Raw genomic sequence first — 22,972 nt, forward strand, 5'->3', positions numbered from 1 at the left:
AAATGGCAACCCACTCCAGTGTTCTTGCCTGGAGAATCCCAGGGACGGCGGAGCCTGCTGGGCTGAGTCGGACACGACTGAAGCGACTTAGCAGCAGCAGCAACACAACTTTGGCAACAAGAAATGAGAAGTATTGGAGCAGAGGAAGATGCAGGGTGACATGACAAAAGCACATAAGGTCTGATAAAGCTCTGAACCAGAAGTTACAGAAGCAAATTCCTAGAGGCAAAGTATGTAAAATGCGACATCTTCATTGTGTAAGAGCGGGCAGTATCCGTAACCCTGGCAGAGAGCAGGCCCTGCCTAAGAGTGTTCACACGCAAAATTTTAAGCTTCAGGGCTGGTTAAACAAAATATCTAGTTTTTGACCTCTGATAAATGAAAGCAGTACAGGGGAATGAAGAAAAGACATACATCAAACAGCACTCTGATATAATCGAAAGGGTTGAGCAACCATAGACTTAGCATATTTAGAGACGTGAGGCATAAGGAGAATGAAAGAAGAAGGTTTGGTGCATATAATCAACAGACTTCAAACACACAGCAACATAAGCAGATAACAGATACTGGGGAGGGGAGAAAATGACTTGTTCTATACGTGTTGAATTTAAAATGGCTTTTGAATGACCCTGGTAGCTTTGAACGACCCAGCTGGACACAGCCTGGCAAGATTTGTCAAGCTGGTTATTACTTAGTCATAAAAAGGAACGCACTTGACTCAGTAACTAATAAGGTGGATGAGCCTAGAGCCTGTTATACAGAATGAAATAAGTCAGAAAAACAAATATCGTATATTAATGCATGTATGTGGAATCTAGAAAGATGGTACTGATAAACCTATTTGCAGGGCAGCAATGGAGATGCAGACATAGAGAACAGATTTGTGGACACAAGAAGGGAAGGAGAGGGTAGGACGAACTGAGAGAAGAGCACTGAAAACTATGTATGCAAAATTAGATAGCAAGTGGAAATTTGCTATAAGACGCAGGGAGCTCAAAGCCAGCACTCCATGACAACCTGAAGAGATGGGATGGGGTAGGAGATGGGAGGGAGGTCCAAGAGCGAGGGGACACACGTATACCTATGGCTGATTCATGTTGGTACATGGCAGAAACCAACACAATATTGTAAGGCAATTATCCTCCAATTAAAAACAAATAAAAATTTTTTAAAAAAGACTTGTCAAGTTGGAAGTAAGGATCTGAAGTTTGGGAGACACAGCTGGGCTGGTAAGGCACACCGAAGACAGACAGCTGAATTCATGGACCTATCTGAGGTCTTTAGAGGAAGCGGGCGGGAGAAGAGGGCAAAGAAACCCAAGACAGAGCCCTGGAGCATCTCGACATTTATGGACTAACCAAAAGAAAATGAGAATAAACAATGGAAGGATGCTCTGGAGCCTCAAAGCCACAGGAAGAGGGTTGCTGGGGGCGGGATAAAAAGAATGGTTCGATAGTGCCAAATGGTAGGCAGAGATTAAGTGAGCTGGAGGCTGAAATCAGGACCAGGACACTGGGTCTGGAAATTAGGAGTTTCCTTGCAATCTTCAGGAAAACAGAAACAGGGTGATGGGGACAGAAGTCAAAGTAAACAAAGAGCTGCTAACAGGATCAGAGCTGAGGAAGCTCAGTGTAGGTTCATGATCACGCTCCCCTTCCTGAGAACTGAACCTGTGCCAAGCACACTGGATATAATTCTAACAAAATTGGTGCTGCTTCTCAAACATATCCTGTGATGGAGGGAAACACAGGGTTCTCCCGAGCACTCACCCAGTCTTGGTGAGTAAGAGGAGAAATCACTTCCCAGAAGTGATTTCCAGGCTAGAGCCAGTTGGCTGGCTTATGCTGGGTCAGGGTGTCTCAGAGAGGGCTTGCTTTTGCAAAGGCCTGAAGTAAAAGAGAACACAGACCCTGCAGGGGTAACTGCAAGGAGCAGGGGCAAACTTGAAGGGGTGGATGGATTACTGCCCAGTGATGAGGCTGGAGCTCTATGAAGCTGAGAGGTGAAGAACAGGAAGGAAATCGGGCAGCCAGTCTGAACAGAGTGCGGGAAGAGGGGAGGTTCTTCGGAACACGTCGGAAACGGCCTGCTAAGATCGTGTTCTCTACAGTTCAGTAGTCTCGGTCAGTAAGCAGAAAAGCAAATGTGCCTGCCCCTCTCTAACAATGGGTTATTGTGACTAAACTATTTCTTACAAGACACAGAAAGAACAGAGAATACCAGAGCAAAAGACAGATAAAACTGTAAACCTAACATTTTTTATTTCTCTGAGGTTATATAAAAAACGGTCTTATTAGGTCCAAAACCACATCCCAGACAAAATGAAACTTTTCCCCTCACGTCCCCTCCGAAGAGCTCAAGGACTGACTTTCAGACAACCAAATCAATCTGGCGTTGACTCACATGTGAAGACTAAGGCTCACTCCAGTTTCTGCTGCAGCTCGGTCTAGCTCGTGACACTCAAGAGAAAAGAGTCTGGGGTTACCTGCTTTTGCCTATTTCAAAACATGGCCAGGGCAGCCAGCCAGCTGCCTCCGGTTCCTGCCGCTGCTGAGGTCTTCGGAGCCCCGTTGAGATGAGATCATCTCGGGAGCCAACAGCAGCGGCTTTCAGGCAGTGAATGGTGCTGCCTGGGGACGTATCTTTGGTAAGCAAGATTGCAACAGAGCAGGCGGTTTACCCAGGGCAGTGCTGACTCATGCCAGGCAAGACTATTTCCCAAACAACTCAGCCTGAGCCAACCGCAATCAACTGCAACCCAGAAAAGAAGAGGTGCCCCACTGATTCTTTTTTTAAATATAAAGTTAGTTATCAGGAGGCAGGTGGACCTATTCCCAAGCTGCTGATCATCAGGGAAGCTCCTGTGGCCAGTCACCTTCTGAAATTTCACCTGAAAACAGCCTCGGGGCTCAGGACAGCAAGATTACTGAAATTCTGCAGATTACCCCAAGAAGCTGATAAGGAAGTCACTTCACGTTTACAAATTGGAGCATCTGGGTCAGAGGACTGAGGGAACGTGCCCAGTCAGGGCTAGATGGTCAAATCATTAGAGTGAATTTTGTCAGTTCTGACCAGGCTCGTTGCTCCTTCCCCACCAGGCCTTCTTTGACCTCTCTGATTCCAGAGACAACTCATGTTCTCTAATTAACACAGATACACGGGAGGGTTGTTGTTATTGTTGTTTAATCAGCTGCCATATATTCTCTATGCTAAAGCTAAATTATCCACCATCACACCTACTAGATGTTTAAGGAACCATAAGAGGCTGTGAAAATCACATTAACACTTCTAACAGAATAAAGAATCCTTAAATTTATGGCAAGTCTCATTTATTGGTCAGCTTATTAAAAAAAAAAATGGATTCTAGAACAACTGGCTCATCAACGGCTATTAATTATTATTGAATTTGCCCTGACAGGCTAGAACTGGCAGTGGTGCTAGACAAAGAAAACAAAAGATGAAGTCCTTGCTTCCCCTGTGTGTTCACTTGACAAGAAAGAAACTAGAGTTCGCATCAGATCCTTCTGTTCCCTGCTCCAAATTTCCCACAGTCATCAGCTATTCCTCAGCATGGACTCTCAAAGCCATCACACCTAGCCTTGTTCATCCCGTCAGGTAGGTCTCTCAAGGCATCGACTCTGTAGCTGCCAGTCCAGTCTGTCCTTCGGTAAACGTCAGGATTCATTAAAATGTACACGTAGATTGTCAGAATTAGGGTTTCAAAAACTATGCTATTTAATCCAATTCCTTTTCACGGAGCTAGTTAAAAAAAAAAAAAAAAAAGGTATTTATCCAACTCAATGTCCCTTAATTACATTATTCCAGCAGGATAACCATGCTGGGCTTTTAGAAGGTTTTATAAAATGTTCCCTCCTTTATTTCCTCCCCCTCAGTGTTCTCCTTTTTTCAGAAAATAGCTGTGTTTAAAGAAGTTTTCCTACAGTATGTTAATTAGTCTTTCCAATGACAGAAGCATCTTTACAGCGGCCGACAGCCATTATCTCATGGACCACACTTTAAAACATATTTCTGTCATTGACGATAAGTCACAAACATCCTAAGATGGAGCAGCTCTCAAGGTACACAGAGTAGAGACAAATACGGAAACAAAGACAGAGGATTGTTAGACGCTTCTGACTCACTCTATATTAGCAAACTTTAAATGAGGAAGGGAAAGTCCAGACAGTTCTGTGCCCAGGAAATAAATGTAAACGATGTGAGGAGCAACAGAAGCATGGGAACTTCCTAATTCTAAGATAAGCACCGCTCAGCAGGTGAGGAGGGCCGTTTCAGATCACCCTTTCCCTCTGTGGGATTCTGCACAGTTCTGAACAGTTCCCCCAAATATAACCACACTCCATCCGCATTCCCTCTTTTAATCGGGAAAGGCTGAGAATTACAGATGGACAACTTTAAAAAGATGCTACATTTGAACTAATAGCTTCAGGCACTTGAGATTTTGTAAGGTTAAATGGAAACTCTAAGAATGTGAGACTGGGGGACCTCCCTGGCCATCCAGTGCAGAGGGCATGGGTTAGATCCCTGGTCAGGGAGTGAAGATCCCACATGCTTCATGATCAAGGAAACAAAACATAAAACAGAAGCAATAAAGACTTTTAAAAAATGGTGCACATTAAAAAAAAAATCTTAAAAAAAATGAGCATATGAGACTGTGTGAGAAATAAGCAAGATAATTGTGGCTTTGTGCTTAAGTTCTTTCAATATACTATTCTAAAACTCAGAGGAAAAAAGTATATATATAAATAAAAAATAAAACTCAAACAAGTAATTCAGCACCCAAGGCACTACAGGTTTACTTCTGATGTGTAGTCATAAGAGATATTTAATATACGCATGTGTGTATGTATGCATTTGTGTGTATGTACATATACACACACACTTTCTCTGTGCAAACATCATACCCATTGTTTTATGTGAACAGAAATATGTAATGTCATTTATAGCCCACCTTTGGGTTTTTTTTTTCTGATAGATCTTAACATTTTAAACAAACAGGTGTCAAAAGAAACTAAAATACTCATTTCTTAGGATTCTGTACTCTTCCAAATCCATAGAAAGTTACCAAATATGTACAAAAAGATATAGAGGGGAACTGAAATGGGAGCAAATCAAGGAGGTATTTTAACTTTATCAATGTTTGAATGCTCTTTTTACAACAAGCATATATTCAAATATTCCGCAGCTGATTGCTGAAGAATTGATGCTTTTGAACTGTGGTGTTGGAGAAGACTCTTGAGAGTCCCTTGGACTACAAGGAGATCAAACCAGTCAATCCTAAAGGAAATCAACTCTGAATATTCATTGGAAGGACTGACGCTGAGGCTCTAACACTTTGGCCACCTGATGGAAGAGCCGACTCATTAGAAAAGACCCTGATGCTGGGAAAGATTGAAGGCAGGAGGAAAAGCGGAGGACAGAAGATGAGATGGTTGGATGGCATCACCGACTCACTGGACATGTCTTTGAGCGAACTTTGGGAGATAGTAAAGGACAGGAGAGCATGGCGTGTTGCGGTTCATGGGGTCCCAAAGAGTCAGACACAACTGAGCAACCGAACAACAAATTTAAAATCCAGTTTAAAGTTTTAAATTGTTTACTGTTTACAAACTACTTGAATCTTTTCAAAACCCTTCTCTTTCCTCTCCACGCACCCCTTTCAGCTGCTTCACCATTTCTGGCGTTCTAAGTAATACTGCACATTTCCTCTTTTTAACAAAATTAATCTTATTTATGTCCCCATCCTTCTATTTTTTCCCCCACATCCTTTTACCGATTGAGAAGACAGTGAATTGATAAACCAAAATTTCCAGGAACCAGTGGCTTTCCTACTTTGTTGATGATTAGAGACATTGACAAATTCTAATCCTGGATGTTTAGGAATCTCATAACTCCCCCCCTTTTTTTTTCTTTAGAGTACCTACTCTTCAAAAAAGACAATGAATGTCAACCAAATAGCAATCATCTAATAAATCACAGAAATTAAGCATGAAAAATGAAGAGGACTTTAGGATACTTAAGAATCAACTCTAGGGGTACTTGAGAATCCACAGGGGTGCTTACTGAAAAGTTATCACTTCCCAATCCAGTCTCTCAGATACTCTGAATTAGCAGAAGTGGAAGGAGGCCCCAGAATGGGAATGTTTAGTAAGCATCTCCCTTTCCTAAGTGACTCTGATACAAACAGCCCTTGGGTCATGTTTTGAGAGACAGGTCATAGTTCTGTTCCTTAAGCACTGTAAAATAAAGCGTGTTTCCTTTGGTAGTATTGTTACCACTCCCTCCCCCAACCCCCCACCCCCACCAAAGACCCCCAAACTGAACAGGAATCACACAGAGCAGGTCTTAGACTAGTCCCCTCACCCACAAGAACCATCAAGAATATAACAACTGGACTTTCCTGGTGGTACAGTGGATAATAATCTGCCTGCCAATGCAGGTGTTCCATCCCTGTTCCTGGAAGGTTCCACATGCCTCAGAGCAACTACTGAGCCTGCGCATTCTAGAGCCCATTCTCTACAACAAGAGAAGCCACTGCAGGGAGAAGACCATGCCGAGAGAGCAGAGAGCAGGCCCTGCTGGCCACAGCTAGAGAAAACCCGTGCATAGCAACGAAGAGCCAGCACCGCGAAAATAAATAATTGTTTTAATAAGACTATAAAACAACAGTATTTATTTTGGATCAGCTTTTTCTTCAAGCCTCCAGAGGCAATTATCCTAACTACTCTTAAGGATTTTCGCTGTCACCCACAGCCCTGTTAGACGGGGACGTTTTCACACCTGGGATGCAATACAAGAGGCTTAATGGAATTTTTACAGCTGTGAAAATTAAAGTTCACTTGGCTCAACAGAATAGTTAAATACAACAAAGGAGAAAACCTCCCCGAAGGCATGGGTTGAAAGGAGAGGCTTTCAATTTTCTGATGAGGCAGTTTTGCCCAGAAATTCAAACCATGGGGTGCTATAGAGCTCATATGTCTTACAAGTACCCAGATGCCAACTTATCACCACAGCATCAGCCGTCGAAGGCTTTCTGTAACGTTTGGAAGCACAACCCTGTGGGATAAGATGGCCTCTCCTGGGAGTCAGAGGCTGTCGCCACAGCAGGGATCTTTCCATCTTGGGGCCAGAAGGACCAGGCAGTCGGTCCCTTTAATCTTTAAAGAGCCACTTTAGTGTCTGGATATAGGGCCCGACACTGAATGAGGCTCAACCCGCTCGCTCCACAGCTCTGTGCTACAAAACCACCCGCGAGCTGCGGAGGGTGTGGGTGCAAGCCAAGCCTGTCCCCGCGGGCACAGCTCCCACAGTCTGTTCTATAATGTAATCTGGGCACTTTATTACCCACTGCGGCGTAACACTTCAAAGGACAGGAAGGTATCTGATACCAAGGGCACTGCAACTGCCTACCTGCACAGTGAAATACCGGGACTGAAGGAGGAGCAAGACCAGAGGAAGGAAGACTCCAAAGCTGACGGGACACAGTCTGACGACCTGATGACAAGACTGGGAGAAAGGAAGTCTGCGACGTGAACAAACTGCTATCCTGGACAGCTCTCTTTAGAAACCTGGCAACAGAAATCTTGGACATCACTGGATGGGTGTAATTTTCTATACAAAGCTATTTCTTAATTTTTTTTATCCCCCTGAGCTGCTAATACAGAAGAAGGGCAAGGAGAAGGCCCCTGTCATCAAATTCCATCACCTAAGCAACCCCAATAGCTTCATAATGAAGTGACTGGTAAACTCATGTCCTATTCCCCAGGAGCCACCCTCTCAGAACAAAGATCCTGTAATTGAACTTTGAAGATTTCCTTAATTCACAACTCTTTTTTTTTCTTTTAAAGATATTTTTTGGGAACTTCCCTGCTGGTTCAGTGGCTAACACCTGGGTTCAATCCCTGGTCAGGGAACTAGACCCTACATGCCTCAAGGAAGACTGAAGATCCTGCAGACCAGTACTAAGACCCAGTGCAGACAAATAAACATTAAAAAAAAAAAAAAAAAGATTCTCTTGATGTGGACCATTTTCAAAGTCTCTATTGAATCTGTTACAATATTGCTTGCTTTATGGTTTGGTTCCTTGGCCCTGAGGCATGTGGGATCCTAACTGCCTGAACAGGGATCAACCCCCACTCCCTGCATTGGAAGGCAAACTCTCAACCAGTGGACCTCCAGCAAAGTCCCCATAATTCTTATTTACTCCGTAGCTCTGGATTCGTCTCTTCCCCAAATACACATCCACATATTCTCTCTCTCTCTTTCCCCTGCCCATCCTCTTCTCATTCTGTCTCTCCTTAGGGCTCATGCTCTGCCTCCAGTAAGTCAAACTTCCTAAATTTTTCACCCGGGTTTCCACTAAAAATTCCACCAGATAAAGTTACCTTCCTTCAGCTTCCTAAGTCTAGAGGACCTTTGTTGACACATGATTCATCTGGATGGGTGATTGCTAAGCCATGCAGATGAGATTACCTGTTCACCTACAGTTACCCTTCATACTGGCTCTGTAGGCTATGGAAATAAAAAGGGTAAGACTTCACAGCCCGAACGTCCCATCAAGGTAATCAAAGTAATGGAAGAGGCAGAGAAGACAGACAGAGATTTCAAAACAAACACCGAGTTGCACATCTCACAGCACTTAAGAAAGCGCTCCATCTGACCAACAGCCAGAGTGGACAAGTACCCAGAGGACTACACACTCTCTTAATGACTACTGCACTCACAGTTCTTGCTTCCCTCAAGGCTCTGCAAGAGATTACATCATAAAGTCAGACTTGCATTATTTACAACAGACTGGAGAGACAGAGCCCAACACCTAGAATTCTAAGGATTTACTTGCAAATATAGCCACACACTTATTTCAATTCAAACTCAAGTAACAAGGAGTAAAAGACATTATTTGGGTCTTTCAAAGTTATCACTCTCATCTTATTTACAATAAAACAAAAGGAGTTAGAGAAAGGAACCCAAAGTTTTGTGGTGGCTCAGACGTCTGTTTGCAATGCGGGAGACCAGGGTTCAATCCCTGGGTTGGGAAGATCCCCTGGAGAAGGAAATGGCACCCCACTCCAGTATTTTTGCCTGGATAATTCCATTGACGGAGGAGGCTGGTAGGCTACAGTCCATGGGGTCGCAAAGAGTCGGACACAATTGAGCAACTTCACTTACTTCACTTGAACATTTAAAAAAGAATCACAGGGCAAAATGCCCACAATATACCATCCATGGAGGGGTTGCGGGGGGATCAGTACAGGCAGCAGGTGCAGAACACACACACGGAATACGTACATACATATAGAGAGAGACACAAAACATAGCTCAAAAGCCTAGAGCCACTCAATAGTAGTTACTTTCGGGAGGGGTAAAGGTTTACTCTCTGTTTCCTACATACACTTTTGTGCTATTTTAGTACTTAAATGAGCAGCGTAAGCTAATTAACATTATCAGAAATGAAGTAAATAAAGTTCCTAAGATCACTGGACAAAGAAAATGAAATTTGAAGGACAAATTGTTCAGAACAATTTGAACAAGTTCTTAGGGCCATTCTGGGCCAAATTTTCAGCATATTTAAGGCTGCATTCACTGAGGTAAACCCGTAAAGAATTAACCAGAATTCAGTGTTGGGACAGCAGTTGGTTCATTCATTTGTCATTCTGAGGCAGATGCAAGAGATGTGCCAGGTCCTACCAGGTAAGGGGGAACGTGAGTCTCACGCTCATGGTCCATGCCTCCCCCAAGGTTAGTCTTGGTTAGTCTTCCCTCTCTTGAGGACACCAAAGTGAAAGTGAAAGTCACTCAGTCCTGTCCAACTCCTTGCGACCCCATGGATTTTACAGTCCATGGAATTCTCCAGGCCAGAATACTGGAGTGGGTAGCCCTTCCCTTCTCCAGGAATCTTCCCAACCCAGGGATTGCACCCAGGTCTCCCACACTGCAGACGGATTCTTTACCAGCTGAGCCACCAGGGAAGCCCAAGAATATTGGAGCGGGTAGCCTGTCCCTTCTCCAGCAGATCTTCCCAACCCAGGAATCAAACTGGGGTCTCCTGCATTGCAGGTATGGATTCTTCACCAGGGCAGAGGACTAAAAAGGTCAACAGACCACTGACCACTGTCCTGAGACACAACCACACGGAGGGCTAACCACAACTCAAAAATCTCTGCTCTCTGTCAATCAAATCAGTTTTACAAGCAATCTGATGAATTTAAAAACCAGATATGCTACTTGTTTTAAAAAGTTTAAAAATGGGAACAATACCAAATGCTGGCAAGGATGCAGAGAAACTGGATCTCATACTCTGCTGGTGGGACAGACTGTAAAATGGTACAGTGCTGGGCAAAATAGTTTGGTAGTTTCTTTAAGAGACTAAAGATATACTTACTCTGAGACTGAGCAATTACATTCCCAGGCACTTAACCCAGAGAAATTAAAACCTGTATTCACACAAATACCTGTATACAAATGTTCATAATGGCTTTATCTGTAACAGCCCCAAACTGGAAACAACTCAAATGCCTGACAATAGGTAAATGGTTAAAAAAACTGTGATACATCCAAGGCATAGAACACAAACTTATGGCTACCAAAGGGGAAAAGGGGCGAGAGAGAGATAAATTAGGAGTTTGAGATCAGCAGATACAAACTACAACATGTAAAATAGATAAAACAAGGTCCTACTGCACAGGGCACAGAACTATACTCAGTATCTTGTGATGAACCATAATGGAAAAGAATATATATACACACACACACACACACACACACATATATAAGCTGAATCACTTTGCTGTACACCAGAAATGAAAACAACATTGTAAGCCAACTATACTACAATTTAAAAAAAATAGTGACCCATCCATACTACTTAGGCTATTTAGCAATAAAAAGCATTATTAAATACAACTAAATACAACATGACTAAATACAACTTGGATGGAAGGCGTCATGCTAAGTGAAAAATGCCAATCTCAGAATGCCACATGTTGTTACAATTCCATTTCCATAACATTTCAAAAAGGATAAAATTATAGAGATAGAGCACAGATTACTGACAAGGCTTAGAAATGTTGGGGGAAAGGGACGTACGTGACCATAAAGGTGCAATTACTAGTCCAAATATCCAAACACTATGGGGAAATAAGGAAGGTGAATCATTTGTAAGGCAAGTGTATTTCATATTATTCTGCTGTCCCTTCGACCCAGAAATAAAAAAGAAAAAAAGATTCTTTAAGTGTGGGTTGGTTGCTGGCTCAACCATTTGAAGTGTATCTCAGGTGCTGCCTGTGCCCCATCCCTCCCGGGGCTTTCTCAGAGCTTCCCCGGGGCCAGAAGCAAAGAGCCAGGAGGCAGCAGAGGCAACCCACGTAGAATGAACTCTCACCGCAATTTCAGCTCAGCATGCAGCCCAAAGTGCCCTGCTTGAACTCAAAAGCACCAGAGAACTACAGCAATTAGACAAATAAACTGTGAAAGATGTGGTTACCAGACCGGGTAGGCACCCCACACGAGACAGGCTTCTCACTACAAATAGCCTTTGCTACAAAAGTCTCTAAAACATGAGGGTGAGGTTGGTGGAAAAAATGTCAATGATGCTTCCTCTGTGATTCTCTCAGCCAGTTATCACATGTATAGAAGCAGGACATACGCCTCAAAGGACACAAGCCTCAAGCTCAAAATTTTACTTTCTGTGCTCATCTGGGCTTCTTCCTGAAAGTGACCTACCACCATTACTCCACCATCACTTACAACAGGAGAACCCCTGGGGTAAAATTAGACATAAGGAGAAGTACTGGATGGTTATAACGACCCAAGTCCTCCGCAGGTGGGCACACAGCCAACAACATGCTATTCTACTGAACAGTCACTAACCAGGAAAGAAAAGGCCCAGGGAATCAACAGTCTCATCATAACCACCCCTACCCATCCCCACCCCAGTGAGAAAGACGGAGTTTGTTCTAGAGATGCTTAAAGGAAAAAAAAGCTGGACTTAACTTAGACACATGTAATACCGTTCTCCCATTTCTAGGTCTCCCAACTAGGCAGGAACAACCATAGACATTCTGGAACCAGAAACACAAATTGTTTCCCAAAGTGTTAAACAATGCTTGTCCAAAGGCCCCAGTAGAGCTGGTAGTTTAGACAGCTGTGCTAGGAGCCACAGAAGCTGCATTTTGTAACTAGTACTGCTTCTGAACAATTGAAACTTTCTCCAGAGCAAAGTCCAAACACAGGGAGCAGTGTTCCTCGCAAACATCCAAACAGTTGCATTATTGTTTAACCACCAAAATAACAGCCCTAATAATCTATCAAGTTTGACATTTCATCCAACCAAGCAATTAAACCAGGACGAAACGCATGGATGGAGAGGTTTCCCCTCACCCTGCCCGCCCCCTGCTCCAAATCAACACTCATTTTTACATTATGGCCACAAAAACTAATCATGCTTGCTCCTATTTATAAAAGGGTTCTAAAAATCAAGCACTCTGAAGTGCCTCAAACAAACGGCAGACCCTTAAACATTATTTTCTGTCTCCCACCTTTAAGCATCTATATTAACTGTAAGTCAAGTTACAGGCCAGAAAAGTTGGAAATGCTTTTCTAATATTTAGTCAAAAGAGGTAAATATCCTCCTGATGTTGGTACCAGACTCAAGGTCTATCAACATATTCTTAAATACATTAAGAGTCCTGGGACTCCCCAGGTGGTCCAGTGCTTAAGAATCCTCCTACCACAGCTGGGGATTTGTATTCAATTCCTGGCGGGAACTAAGATCCCACAAGTCTTGGGGCAACTAAGCCCGCATGCCACAATCACTGAAGCCTGCTCACCTAGAGCCTGTGCTTTGCAACAATAGAGGCCTGCACACCAAAACTAGAGAGTAGCCTCAGCTCACCTCAACTAGAGAAAGCCTGCGCACAGCAACATTCACTGCAGTAAGGGGAAAAAAAAAAGGTCCGTCCTTACCTTTTCTCATCTAGTAGGTCACCAAGTGGTAGAACCCTCTCCAGGTAAGGGAGTTCTTAGTTGGTTGCTTCAATTATAGGTAGCCTATCAAGTCCCTGAACATTTGTTGGAAAGATTGATGCTGAAGCTCCAATACTTTGGCCACCTGATGGGAAGAGCCTACTCATTGGAAAAAACCCAGATACCGGGAAAGATTGAAAGCAAAAGGAGAAGGGGGCGACAGAGGATGAGATGGTTAGACAATATCACCAACTCACTGGACATGAATCTGAGCAAACTCCGAGGGATAGTGAAGGACACGGAGGCCTGGTGTGCCACAGACCATGGGGTCTCAAAGAGTCAGACACGACTTAGCAACTGAACAACAACATCAAGTTCCTAAGATGTCCTCAGAACTACCTAGAACAATGCTTCTCAAAGTGTGCACTACCCATGGAGATCTGTAGTAAGGTAAACACAAAAAATTCATAGTAGGTATACACTGCTGTGCATCCAAGTGTATGACTTTCTGGTAATTCATTTTTCTTGTACTTTATAAAAATATTAGTTGGCAATAGACTGGATAAGCACTTCACAAAGCTGGTCCTTCACCACAGTTTCAGAAGCACTAGCTTTTCACTTACAAAAATGCCAACTGTGTCATTTATTGTTCTGAAGGAATCAGAGCATTCTTGCCCTATCCTACAGCTTCGGATTTAAGGGCAATTAGAGAAATCTATGTGCTTTCCAGGTGGCGCGGTGGTAAAGAATCTGCCTGCCAAGCAGGTTCGATCCCTGGGTTGGGAAGATCCCCTGGAGAAGGGCAACCCACTCCAGTATTCTTGCCTGGGAAATCCCATGGATAGAGGAGCCAGGCGGGCAACAGTCCATGGGGTTGCAAAGAGTCAGACAAACACGACTGGGCATGCACACACAGGTGAGGAGAAACCAATAAGGAGGTACACCCTGGTGTAATCTCATGGAAACAGTATCCACTTAGACTCAACAGACCTCATTAGTGGTCTGCAAGATCCAACTAACGGAGACTCTAGGTGAACTGGAGATTTTTTTTTACTTCCCTATGCCTTGAATTCCTCCCCCGAAGAATTTTTAAAGGCAGCCCCCCAATATCGGCATTTCTCAACATTGTTCATTTTTTTAAATGTGTGGTTCCTTCTGACAGCAATACTTTTTTCGAGTGTGGGCTGCAGATAAGCTACATCAGAATCCCCAGCTTCATTCCCAAATTCCCAGATTCTATAGCTGTGGGCTAACAACCAGGAAACAGCAGTTTTTATAGGGACCCGACAGCAGTTTTTATGAGTAATGGGAGACTCTGACACTTACGAAAACTCTGATCTACTGCAATAACAATCTAATGCCTCTAAGAAGTTTTTTTTAAAAGGTCATGATTTGAGTGTAATCCCTGATAAATTACTTTAGGTAAAAAGTATTTTTTAAATCAGTATATTAAAACTTACAGAAAGCAGACTTCCCTGGTGACTCAGGAATGAAGAATCCCCCTGCCAATGCAGAAGACACGGGTTCCATCCCTGATCCAGGAGAATCCCACATGCCAAGGAGCAACTAAGCCCGTGCGCCACAACTATTGAGCTTGTGCTCTAGAGCCCAGGAAGCGCAACTATTGAGCCCGTGTGCCACAACTACTGAAGTCTTTGCACCCTAGGGCCTGTGCTCTACAACAGGAGAGGCCACTGCAATGAGAAGCCCCTGCAACCCAGCTAGACAGTGGCCCCCACTCGCAGCAACTAGAGACAAGCCCGTGCAGTCATGAAGACCCAGCACAGTCAAAATTAAAAAGACAAAAAACTTACAGAAAGCATATTTTAACATGCTTTTATATCAGTAATACGTAACAGCAAATTTCAACTTTTCCCCATTAGGGGGAAAAAAAACGCTGTTTGGTTGGGAAGACCAAATGTATATTAAGATACACGTACACATTTACAGGCTATCGTATCAAGATCTGCTTTCTTGACGTGATACTCAGAACTCTCAAATTTTGTACCAGTCCCCTTCCAAACAAAACTAGTGACTTATTTTTATGTCTGTGCTGTTTCTGAAAACCTGAGAAGAGAGATTTCAGGCAGCTATTTCTGAGCGTTTCCACAAATAACAGTGCAGGTGTGGATAGTTGGTATCTCAAAAACCAAATTAGATGTAAATGTCAATGTATTTTCATTTTTAATATTAGTTTTGGTAGTACAGGAGACATGGTAATATGCTGTACTGAAAAGTTTATTCAGATAAATAAAATTTAGGAACCTGATGAGGAGCATCTGGGATGAAGCTGCAGAAGTATCTGCTGCTGCTAAGTCGCTTCAGTCGTGTCCGACTCTGTGTGACCCCATAGATGGCAGCCCACCAGGCTCCCCCATCCCTGGGATTCTCCAGGCAAGAACACTGGAGTGGGTTGCCATTTCCTTCTCCAATGCATGAAAGTGAAAAGTGAAAGTCAAGTCGCTCAGTCGTGTCCGACCCTCAGCAACCCCATGGACTGCAGCCTTCCAGGCTCCTCCGTCCATGGGATTTTCCAGGCAAGAGTACTGGAGTGGGGTGCCATTGCCTTCTCCGGCAGAAGTGTCTAAAACCCCACGAATTGGCTGGTTCACGTCACTATTCCTCAAGCTGCCAGTATGCAACTCTGTCACCAGTCCAGACAGCTGGGAAACACTGAACCAGATCAATGGGCGTGGGAATGATGACTCAGAGTCACCTGGAGTGCTGGGTCCAACCATATGGTGAGAGAGGTAGGCAGGGTGGCCTTGCCCTTGTCAAGCCCTCTGGAAGCACTGGGGTAGTCCCTCCCTACCCGCTCTGCAGCAAACACTGGCCAAGGTAAACTTCAGATGTGACACAGGATGACTATGCAGGTTTTTCCATCGGTATAGGACAAAATGACCAAGAATGGCACCTAAATCTAATCACGCTCAAGAGGTAGAGAGGCAGACAGACGTGAAAAAAGGCCCAAGAATTCTCCTAGTCCCTGTTATTCCCACCCCACGCTCCTAGCACAAAATTTTAACCCCTAACTGTTCCTCTGCACCTCCATAAAGTCCAAACTGCCCAAACCACGGCTGCTGGTCTGCAAAAATCATCCCCGAGGCAATCCGCCCTCTTCCTGAGAGACATTCTGGATTAAGGATTCCTCAAACTGGCTGAACAAAGCTGCACCCACTCTCTCCAAAGCCCTGGAAAACACTCCACTCTTTCCCCAAATCAGAACACTCCTTTCATCCAGCATTTTCAAATAAAGGCTCACCCGCTAGTGGATCTTCTTCCATGCCTTGAAGATAATAATTCAGCATGATCAGGAGGAGGTGTAATTCACTGGCTAAGGAACCACTGACTCAAGACCCAGGAAAAGGTTGGAAGACAACCTAAGATAAGGTCTGGTTATTTCTCAAGCAGATATCTTAATCAGGAAGAAAGTTTTTTGTTGTTTTTTTTTTTAAAGGGAGGAGAGGGAGGTGGAATTCACAGAAATTGCTGGAGGGACAAGAAGCTTTCTTATTGTATAAAATATACTGATTCATATGCCTTATCAGGACTAAGACTGGAAAGATTTTTCAAAGTAAATGAATAGGGGAAAACAAGAAAAAGCCGGGATGGGAGAGGAGGCTGCTCCATTTCCTTAAAAAAAGCTTTTCTTCTAAATCTTTTAACATAATCCAGCAGTTGCAAACAAACAATGGTGCTGATTACTAGCTAATTACGTTTAACCACTAGGGGTGGGGGTGGGGGCAGCAGAGCCTCCAGTAGGCCTAACTTCCTGTAAATTTCAGGATGACTAGGCAGTATTTCATCAAAGTGGATCAAGACAGTTAAAATGTTTCAGCAAATCAATCTGGCTCCAAGTCGTCCAAATGGGGTGGGCTTCCCCTACCCTGAGAACTGGCCTGGTGGAAACAAACGGTTGTCCTAGGAGACCTGACTACTGCATGCATGCTCCTCAGCCCTGTTTGTCTCTTTGTGACCCTATGGACTGTAGCCCGCCAGGCTCCTCTGTCCATGACCACTCACTCCACAACCCAGAGATAATGAAACCATGTTCTTACATGCCGTTCTAGAAAAACCATGTGAAGGTCAACCTAGGAGATGCAGGCTTAATCTGTAGCACTGGAGAAGAGGCAGCTTTTAAAAGTCAAGTAACACCAGCTCAAAAAAATTCTGTAAAGTTCAAATTCAGCACATGCGTGCTGAAAGAGGCTGGGAGAGCCAAAAGATTTTGCTTATCTTTTTACAGGAGAGGACAATGGAGAAATTACCAGACCAACGTCACTTTCCCTTCAGAAAAAAAAAGTTAGCAGGCTTAACCGAGATAAAAACCTTCATAGGTCATAACTCCATGAAATCAGCAGCCTAGTGAGAATCTCTCCAAGAACGCTGTAGGAAATTAAGTGCGGATTAGCGTAATTAAATGTAAAGTCTCCTTGAGAGCGACTTCTGCTCCTGAAGACTACAGCCATCTCTGTGAAACGCATCACAGCCTTTTCACGTTCACATCAGGTCTGCACACGCTATGATCTAAAAAGAACAGAGTGGTGATTTGAGGAGAGAATTAAGTAATACAGCTCATCAGAGAAAACCACTGCATTCTCTAGTCTTCGCAAAAGTTCACACGCTCATGTAATATACTGTAACTGTAATATACTTAGGGGTTTTCAAAAATTACACACATTTCCTCAAAAGAGATAGAGTAAAAAATAGAATCACGGGGTGAAGGCCAAACATTGTCTCTTCTGAATGCTTGAATAGCCAATTATGGGTCTTAATACATTAATTCTAAGAGAGGAAAAGAGACTATTACAGGAATGTTGAGTAAGATATCTTCAAAACTGCACCCTCGGGCCTAAGTCCGTTGGACTCACAGTAAAATCACCCCCTCAAAAAAGCAGTTTTATGCAAAATTTTGTATTTTAATTTCCCAGCTGCCAAGAGAAATATATAAGGAACAGAAATTAAACTAATTATGTCAGCAGCACAGTGAACAAAACTTTAATTGTATTACACACAAGTTAGACATTGCCGAACAACACAAAGGCCGTTAAGGGCAGAAACTTCTTTAGAATATAAATGATTCCTAATCAGTATGACAAAAATTAGTCTGGGCAATAAGCAGATTCACACATGGAAAAATCCAGCCAACATCCTAATTCAATACAAAAAAAAAATGAACGTAGAGTATAAGAAACAAATCTCCAAAATGGCTTAAAATCACTTGGTCATTTACATATGTTAGATCATTAATAGGTCCTTTAAGCCAGTATTGTACTAATCAGCTTTTTTAACCTCCTGCCCACAAAAGATCCTATTCATTTAGCTGGGTGGACAGGTGTTAGCAACCAGCAACCTTTTTTAGCCTCAGAGTTCCAGCGGCCTGATCTGTGATTACTGTGGCCATGATTAGCAAGTCGAAAGGAAAAGGCAGTTTAGAAGGGGGAAAGGGAGGAGAGAGGGAAAGAAGAAAAAAAACCAAAAAGGGAGGTGGGGGGAGGAAGATGAGAAAAGAAAGGGCTGTCAGGTGCTATTTACAGCCCCCACCCCCACCCCCACCCAAGCCTGGGAGCCGGAGTTGAGCTCCCAGGCTACGGCCCAGACACTGGAGGCAGAATTTGGATAATGTCATGAATTTATTCCCGCAGACAGTCATTCTGGATATATGCCTACACTTCACTCGTTCTAAGAAAAAAATTTTTTTCAAGTATCTGTGACTCATTCCTCTTTACCATATTCTCACCTTCTTGAGTCCTCACTCTTTCATATGTTTTCTAAAAGAGCTGACCGAGTAGATATTCCTGGAAGGAGACAGGGGGAAGGCCGGATTTCAAAAGATATCTGAAGCCTACGGAACAAAAATCCTCTGAGAAGAGAATGTTCATTGAGCTCCATACAATGTACAAAGAAGAGATTTGCTCTCTTTTCATCCACTGATCAATGCCACCAGGTTATTATTTTCATCTGGCAGATGAAGAAAAGGAATCAAACAAAGGTTAAGTGATGTGTCTAAAGCACCCGCGAGTTTGATCCCTGGGTTGGGAAGATCCCCTGGAGAAGGAAATAACAACCCAATCTAGTATTCCTTGGAGAAGGCGATGGCACCCCACTCCAGTACTCTTGCCTGGAAAATCCCATGGACGGAGCAGCCTGGTAGGCTGCAGTTCACGGGGTCTCAAAGAGTCGGACACGACTGAGCGACTTCACTTTCACTTTTCACTTTCATATTTTGGAGAAGGAGATGGCAACCCACTCCAGTGTTCTTGCCTGGAGAATCCCAGGGACGGGCGAGCCTGTTGGGCTGCCATCTATGGGGTCGCAGAGTCGGACACGACTGAAGCAACTTAGCAGCAACTTAGCAGCTAGTATTCCTGCCTGGCAAATCCCATGGACAGAGGAGCCTGGCAGGCTGCAGTCCATGGGGTCACAAAGAGTCAGACACAATTTAGGGACGAAACAACAACGAAAGAAGCCCAGCCAGGAGGTGGAGGAGCTGGGGCTCAAAGCCAGGTTCGTCTCTTTTCTCAACTATTACATTTCCCCAAAATTTAATTCCCTAACATATTTAGTGCCCCATTCTGCTTTAACTCAGAGGGTTCTGGATTTCACCTTTTCTTCCTTCCATGAACTCGGCAAAGGACCTGTGACTAAATTTTATTGCCTATTAAGCATCCATCATGTCCAATAAGCGCTTCAGTTAATGTAGAAATGAAACATCTGGCAAACTGGCTTTATTTTAAAATCTTACATACAGAGGATGACCAGGCAGCTCTCCTATGCAACACCGATCAGAACTAGATTTGACTACCCGTTCAGTCCTCCAGTGGTTTCCACATTATCATTCATTTGTCCACTCAGGAAATACAGGAAGCTACTCTCCCAACCCTCCCTCATGACTCCTGACAGATAATACGGCAGACAGGGCCCCTCTGGAAAGTAATTTACATAAAAGTTATAAAAGCTCTTTGTTATCTGTCATGACTCGGAAATGGACTATTCTAGCAAATCAAACATCCTGAATAACATAATGACGCTTTTAAAGGGAGTACCAATTTATAAAGAATTTCAAAGCAATGCAACACTAGTTCCTAAACCCGGTTGCAGATCAGAATCACACGGGAGCTCTTTGTAAGTAGCTGCCCAGAGTGGCTTTTAAAATACAGATTCTCGGTCATCACTTATCCATGCAAAACAAAAAGAAAAAAAAAAACACTTCAGGAGGTGGAGCTGGGAAATCTGTATTTTATAGAACCCCTCAGTGTCAAAACTGCTATGTAGCGAGTGAATCTTTTAAGGAGTGGCTGGCTTTGGGAACTCCTTGTAATAAAACTCACTTTTTAATTAAAAAGGCTAAAGCTACACTGAATACAATGTGACCTTCTTTTGATGATTTGGGAGATCTTGGGTTTTCCCGTGCCTCTGGGTCATCATTCACTAGCCACTGTACTGGCAAAACCAGAATAGAAGAAAAGGTTAAGAATAATCGTACTGGTAAAAAGCTGGAAAAACCAGCTTTTGTTTTCCTATTAGATTTTTAAAGAGCTGATTTTCCCCAGAGGAAACTCAAGATTTTTATGCTTGCCTTGAAAAAGGAAAATGTTTAAAAACAGGTAGATTCTCTTAACGCTCAACTGCTCCAATTCTGAACATTAATGGGCCCAAATGCATCAAACATGTGGAATAGTCACCCTGAACTAGAAAGCAGAGAAACTTCATGACAGTCTTAACAAAGATAAAGGAGGATAATGGGTTTAAGCTAAGAATGGCATCATGAGGATTAAATAAAACTACTGTCCTGACCACAGCAGATAAATCCTGGAAACTGGGAGAGCTAAAATCTTTCAACACGTAAGGCCAATGATTCCAACCCATCTAGGATGGCTTTCATCTAAGATACAATAGGATACTCTATTAAGAGCCCAACAGGTTTTAGGGGTTTAAAACTCCAAGTAATATAAACTCACAAAACAAGAAAGGGACCACACCATCTCCCTATTGAAGGAATGGGAATTTGTGATTGCCTACAAAAAGACTGTCCTTCAGATTGCCAGAATCTTTCTTACAGAAACACAAGTCACACCTACCAATAATCAGTAACCAAACAAAAATAATAACCAGTAACCACTACCAAACAATAATGAGGAAGCTCACACCTCACGGCTTCAGCAACAGCAATTTAAACTATGCATTCTCATTAAACTCTAAATTATAACTCAGTTCTGTATTGCAGGTTATGAGATTTTAAGGTGCAGAGGTTAAATCTTTCCTCTCAAAACATAAACCCTATAGCCAGTACAAGTTTCATACAAAAGTCTCTAATCTTTTAAAACAATAGCAGTATTTATTAAAGGTTCTAAGAATAAAAAATCAAGGTGGAATTAGTTTCCTCAACACTCCTTGGGTTTACAAGGGTGTTTTCAGAAAGTTCTAGGCACAACACATTTTGTGCACTAAACATCACAATGGACAGGTAATTAGGGAAGAAACTGTACCCTTTCTTTGTTATTGCTGCTGTTTGTTTTGTCTTTTTAAATGCTGGTCACTGAAAATGCTTTTTCCACTGCTATCTTAAGATAGTGCTAAGCAGAGTGGTATCAACTGGCTTGGTCATGAGAAAGTTTTGAAAACAAATTAATTTCTAACCTTTTGGAGAACAGCTCTCTTTTTGTGCATGTTACTTTAGCAATGGGTTAAATTAAGTCGATTTCAAAGATTTACAATCCCTGACCCTAAGGTAAACAGTCGGGATAACAGCTATCTTCCTGATCAATATGGAAGTTTCTAGCGGGCTGATCTTCCTAAACAGACATTAAAATGTGTGTGTGCGTGTCCAAGATTACATGGAAACCTTCTTCATGCACAATCAAGTTATTACAGTTAGGCCTGCCACATCAAACTGTAATTGTCATACCCAATTTGCAAACTTAAGAAAATAACACCTCTAAATAAACTGTAATTTATGACTTGTATTCTGAAGTCCGGAATTATTAGGAAATACGCTATAGAGTTTCAGAAATGCTTGCCATCATCTATTTCCTTGAATGTGAGGCAAAACAATCAAAAAAGGATAAAGAAGTCGTCAAACCTGAAATCCCCTGAACTAGCTCCCAACCCTAGAATTCCATACACAAACTCGGCCAGCACCGTGTCCCCTGCCTGCTTCCATTCCTAGAAAAATGCTCCCGTAAGTGGACAACCCTGGCCACACTATCTTGAACTGTCACTGGAAAAACTACTACTCCGCACACAGTTGCAGCCAACAGGGGGTGACAAGAGGGGTCTGCCCTCCAAGCCATCTGTAAAACGGGATGGGCAAGAAACTTTCTTAGAAGGCCACGCAACACCTGGGGATGTTTGCTCCTTGCGTTCTGGTGGCCTTTAGCCAGGGGGCAAAGTCACAGTTGTGGGTGAAGCCCTCTGTCGGAGCTAATAGTAACTCTGCCCTGGGGTAGACAGGGAGGAGCACAGTACACTCTTCCTTGATTACACAAGCAGTTTTCCCCCTAGAACAAATGACAGGCCAACAGAAAGGAAAAAGTATACTGTTGTTTCTATCTTCAGCCAGCCTGACATCAAGCTCTGAGCAGGCAGAAGCCTGCGAGGCTGTGGCTCCCCGGGTCGAGCACTCTTCCCCAGGTCCGGTCAAATGTCTCGTGGGCAACCCAGCTGCAGAGGCCCCACCGTTCCTCTCCGTCTTGGCCACTGGCGACCTCATACAGGTTACCTCAGGGGAACAGAAGACAATTTCCACCAGGGGCCCCTAGGTGGGGAGGGGGGCACGTGGGTGGGAGAAGCATAGCCCCAAACTTCTCCATTGAGCCTCCGAACTCCAGCCTCCACCTTCTTCCGAGAAGCCCGCGGGGCTCCTGCCCTGGAAAGTAGGGTCAGGCTAGTTCCTGAACGCAGGCCGCCGCGCGCACCTGCCTCAGTTTCCTCTGCTTCAAAAGCCGCATCTTTCCCCCCCACCCCCACAAGCCAACTGAACCTGCCGATC

The 22,972-nt window shown here is 43.5% G+C and overlaps 1 protein-coding gene across 2 annotated transcripts in view; it reads right to left on the bottom strand.

Annotated features, from left to right (window-relative positions):
• Window positions 1–4,587, bottom strand: part of RFFL (ring finger and FYVE-like domain containing E3 ubiquitin protein ligase) — a 58,966-nt gene extending 54,379 nt beyond the window's left edge. The window contains exon 1 of one of the 2 annotated variants that reach the window (XM_010861495.1): window positions 2,486–4,587. The gene's annotated coding sequence lies outside the window, so the exon portion shown is untranslated. Of the gene's footprint in view, window positions 1–2,403; window positions 2,426–2,485 lie in introns of those variants that run through there. The other variant, XM_010861496.1, reaches the window with a different exon arrangement.
• Window positions 4,588–22,972: the final 18,385 nt, after the last annotated feature.

This window comes from Bison bison, unplaced genomic scaffold, assembly GCF_000754665.1.
Source record: "Bison bison bison isolate TAMUID 2011002044 unplaced genomic scaffold, Bison_UMD1.0 scf7180017864472, whole genome shotgun sequence".
Lineage (NCBI taxonomy): Eukaryota > Metazoa > Chordata > Mammalia > Artiodactyla > Bovidae > Bison > Bison bison.